Source organism: Aspergillus mulundensis (assembly GCF_003369625.1).
Source record: "Aspergillus mulundensis strain DSM 5745 chromosome Unknown scaffold_0, whole genome shotgun sequence".
Lineage (NCBI taxonomy): Eukaryota > Fungi > Ascomycota > Eurotiomycetes > Eurotiales > Aspergillaceae > Aspergillus > Aspergillus mulundensis.
Window position 1 is genome coordinate 1,689,609 of NW_020797888.1, and position 5,689 is coordinate 1,695,297.

Here is a 5,689-nt window from a genome sequence, read left to right on the forward strand (position 1 = left end):
AAATTTATAAAATTAAAATATTACCTATAATAATATTATTTTTTAAAAATAATTATATATATATATATAATTATAATTTATATTAAATTAAGCTATTTTTAAGCTTTATTTTTTAAATATATATTTTTACTAATATAATAAATAAATAATATATTTTATAAAATATAAAAATAATTATATTTAAATTATACTTAGGCTATATACTTAATAAATAAAATATTAAAATATATATTTTATTTATTAAACTTATAAATTTAAATTATTATATATAAAATTATTATATAATATTACACAAGGCTATTACTAAGTAATTATTTTTAAAATATACTTTTTATTATTAAAATAAAGTATAAAAATATTTTATACTTTTATAATAAATATATTTAAATTATATTTTAGCCTAATATTTTTAAGTAAAATAAATTAAATTATATTTATTTTTAAAAAGTAAGTTATAAAATATAATATATTATATTAAACTTATAAATATAAATTAGTATTTATTATATTATTATATTCTTATAATAACTATTTAAATTTTTACTTTTACCTATTATATATATATATGTATGTATATAAATTCCTAAATTATGTAAAGGTCTGCAATATATATAAAAAAATATTTAATATATATATATTAGCAAAAAAGCTTTACTAGGTTAATAAAAACTCTTTTTATAAATTTATAACAAGCTTAAATATAGAGCCAAGGGCTTGCTTGTAAAGGGGTTTTACTAGTTTACTATATTTTTTTATAAATTTTTATAAGCTACCTTATTTTTTATGGTTAACTTATACTTTGCTTTGGGGGCCTAACACTGTAAATAACTTAGCTTATAAAAATTTATAAAAAGGTATAAAGGGCCAAGGACTTGTAAAAAAAATTTAAATATTTATAAAAATTTATAATAGGTTTAATTATAATTTATAAGTTTATAAAAAAATATACCCTGGCTTAAGCCCTGTAAATACCGCGGAGGCACGCCTTTTATATAAAGTATAATAAATTATTTTTTATAGTTTGCTTAAAGTACTCTAAATAATTAGTTTTTTAATTTATAAGTATATTTATAATTATATATTTAAAAAACTAAAACTACAGGGTTTGCAGGGGACTTTTATAATATTTATTATAATTTATAATAAAGTAAATATATCTTAAATATATTATTTTTTATAGGTAGTTTAGCTAGATTAACTTATAAGGTAATAAATAGTTAATTTTTATTACTTTGTTTTAAGGCCTACTAGAGTTACTAGTAGTAATTTAATAAATTATAATTTTTATTACTTTATTTTAGGGCCCTTTGGAGTTACTATTATAATTATTAGTAATTTATTAAATTACTAGTAGTAATTTATTAAATTAAAGGTAGTAACTAGTATTACAGGCTTAAGATAACTACTAGTAAAGTAATTAAATAATTTATTAAGGCATAAATACTTAAATTATAATAATTAATTATATTAGTAAAAGGTACCTTGCCGCGGTGGCTCCTAAAAATATAAAATATATTAAAATATATTTATAATAAAAAAGGCGCCTTTAATATATAGCCATGCTATAAAAGTAGTAGTATTAATTTTTTTATTATTTATAAATATAACCTTTAATTTTAGTATTAATTTATAAAAGGGGGCTAGGCTGTAAATAATTAATAAAATAAAAGGTAAAACAAGTTAGCTTTAAAAAAAAGGTAATAAAATATTATTTTTTTCTAGTACTTTAACCATAACCTTAACCTTTTTTATACTTTTTTTTATTATATTAATAATCCTTTTTTACACGGCGGGCTCACAGGGCAAAAACTATTTAATTAGCTTATTATTTATAAACTAGTATAGCTTAGTAGCTTAACATGTTATAATATAAAAAGTATAAAATTTAATAAAAAATATATTACTAAAAAAATTAACATAATTAACTAACATAGTTATTTACTATGGCCTGCAGGCGTACTAAAAGTCTTAATAATTAAAATTAATAAAAGTATTATAATATAAATAGCGCGGAATTTAATAAGGGAAATATTACTAAAAAGTTAACGCGGCTAGCTATTATAAATTATAGGCATATTAGGAAATCTTAGTAGTTAGGGTTAATAAAAGTATTATAATATAAAAAGCGCGGAATTTAGTAAAAAAAATATTACTAAGAAGTTAACATAGCTAGCTATTATAAATTACAGGCGCTTTAAAAAGTCTTGGTATTTAAGGTTAATAAAAATATAAAAATAAATAAAGCCTTTAACTTATAAAAAAAGGATATTAATTTTATTAAGTATGCCTTATTAAGTATAAGCTTAAATAATATATTATTACAGGAAAAGCCCTAGGCATAACTATTTTTAAAATATGGCTTTTTATTAATTAATAAAAGTTTATAATAAAAAGTATTATATTTTATAATTAACCACCGCGATAAAGGCTAGATAAAAATAGTTATATAATATAGTTTATATTATAATAAAGGGGCTTAATAATAACTTATAAAATTTAAAAAATAATAAAATACTTATTATAGTAAGCTGCCTTATTTATAATATTAAGTTACTTATTACTTTATTAAGCCTTTGGCTAACTTTAAGTTTAGCTAAAAACTTAATAAAATAATAAGTAAGTACTTACCTTACCATGGTAGCCATAAGTACTTGCTTTTTTTTTTTAGCTTTAATACTTATTTTCCCATGTTATAAAAATATAATTTTTTATAAATAGCCTAAAAATAGCCTACTAGCAGCCCATAAGTAGTATAAGTTAAAGCAGCCTATAATTATATTATTATATAATATAAGCAGCCCATAAATAGTAAACTAAATATAAAAATAAATTAATTAGTAAATAAAATAATAGTAAGGAACTAGAATAAGCACCAAGTACCTTATTATAATATAAAAATTAAAGAAATTTACTAGTGGTTGTTTAATATTAGGTACTAAATAAAATAGCCACCTTGGGATATCTTAACCACGGCAAGTAATAAAATATAAAAAGATAATATAAGTAATAATAAAAAAGAAAGTTAAATAAGTTTTATAAGAAATAAGTAATATTAAAGGATAAGGATTTAAATACAAAGGTTTATATTAAAAAGAAATTATAGTAAGTAGTAACTTAAAAGTTTAAAAAAAAGAAATAACTAACTACTATAAAATTAGTATATGTAAGCTATTTACTTTAATTAGCTATATTAAGTTACCTTAGTAATACTAGTAATAATTATATTCCTAAACTTACTTACTAATATTACGGCTTTATTTTATTTAAAATCTTTATTATTATTAGCTTTATTACTAGGGCTCTTTATAACCTATATTTTAGCTTATTTTTATTACTATTATATTTTTATTATATTATTTTTTTAGGCCCGCGCCCGCGGCCTTGGCTATAACTTTTATAATATATATAACTATAGTAAACTAGCATACTTTACCTCCGCATAAACTTTAATAGTCCCGTTAATAACTTAGTATGCTTTGCTAATAAATAAAATAATAGTATATAAATATACTCTTTCTAGGGTATACTAGCTTGTTTTAATTTTAATTTATACTAAATTTTAATTTATACTAGCACTAGTTTAATCTCTAGCAGGCAGGGTAAAATAAATACTAGCCACGTAATAAAAAAAATAAAAGGTAGGTAAAAATAATTTATAAATATAATTTATAAACTATGCTTAGGCTTAACTAAATATAGGTTATTTTAATTATTTTTAAATCCCACAGCTATTTATTAAAGTGACTTTACTAGTTAATAAACCTAATAAATTAAGGCGCCTGCTTAAGAATCTTAATAAGTATTTATTATTACTAATACACCATATATTATAAAATTTAATAAATTAACACGCCGGCTTAAAAATCTTAATAAGTATTTACTATTTTTAATGCGCCATATATTATAAAATTTAATAAATTAACGCGCCGGCTTAAAAATCTTAATAAGTATTTACTTTTTATAATATACCACATGTTATAAAACCTAATAAGTTAAAGCGCCTGTTTAAGGACCTTAATTAAAAAAAAATATTATATTCCTGCTTGTATATACTCCGTAGTACACACATGTATTAAAGATATTAAAGGTTAGTATAATTTAAGCTTATAATTAAACTAGTTTTATATAATCTAATAAATTTAAGGGCTTGTATAAGGATTTAAGGGGAAATTATTATATTCCCGCCTGTATATATACTAAAGGTTAGTATAGTTAGGGCTTATAATTAAGCACTTAAATACTTAATTAAAAAAAAGTAAGTATTAGTTAATAAATTAAATTTATTTATAAATTTATTTAAAGCTTTTGGCATGTTACCACCAAGCTAGCTATTATTATATTATAAAGTAATTAATTATTTTTATTTTTAAGATAGTATTTAAAAGGCATAATTTACTATAAATATTAATAAAAAATGCCCTAATATTAAATTAACTTTAAAAGCTAACTTAGCTAAGTAAATATAAAATAGTTAAAATTTTAAGCTACCTTTTTTACTATTAATAATAAATAAAACCTGCATGTAGTTAATAATATATAAAGTAGTTTAAACTTAAAGCATTTTATTATTAATTTTTAAGGTTAAAATAAGTAGTTTTTAAGGTTAGGCCAAGCATTTTTTTATACTTTATATTAATAATAAGTAGTTTAAACTTTAAGCCTTTTACTACTACTTTTTAAGGCCAAGCAGTTTTTTATATTAAAATTAGTAATTTAAACTTAAAGCCTTTTATTATTAATTCTTAAGATTAAAAAAAGTAGTTTAAACTTAAAGCCTTTTATTATTAATTTTTAAGGTTAGGATAGTTTACTATTAGGGCTTTAATAAAAAATTAAAAAAAAAAACAAGGCAAGATATAGTTTACACTTTATTTAATTATAAAGATAGTAGCTAATAACTTAAAATATTATATTAGTTAAAATAATATAAAATATTAATTTTTTTTTATTTACTATCTACTTTTTGCAAGCTTTCTTGTTTTTTTATTTTAAAATAATACTTTAACTTATAAAATATATTTTAAAATAAATAATAACTTATTTTATTATTATACTAGTCGCCTGCACCTTAAGAGCATGTATTTTATTTATTATTAGCATGTGCTTAAGGCAAGTAACTTTATTATTTTAATTTAAATATAACTTAGTTACTAGCTAACTATATTATAGGTACCCTTGCCCTTATAATAGCCTTTTATTTTATAATAAACTTTATTTTAGGGCTTTATTTTATAGCTAGCTATATTATTATTAATTTTATAATAACCTTTTACCTTATAATAAATATTATCCTAGGGCTTTATTTTATAGCTAGCTATACTAGCTATATTACTAATAACCTTATAATAGCCTTTTATTTTATAATAAATATTATTTTAAGGCTAGGGCTTTGCTTTACAGCTAGCTATATTATTAATAATTTTTTATTAGCCTTTTATTTTGCTATAAACTTTATTTTAAGGCTTTTTTTTATAGCTAGCTATATCCCAAGTTACCCCCTAGTAAACTCTTACTTTAGGTATTACTTTATAGCTAGCTTTAGCACAGGTAGTTATTTAATAACCTTAGTAACTTTTAATAAGTAGGTTTTTTTATAGGCCGCAAGCTTAGTTAAATAATATTAATAACTTTAATTTAATAATATATACTATACTACACTCCCGCCTAGATATAATTAACTAAAATTCTA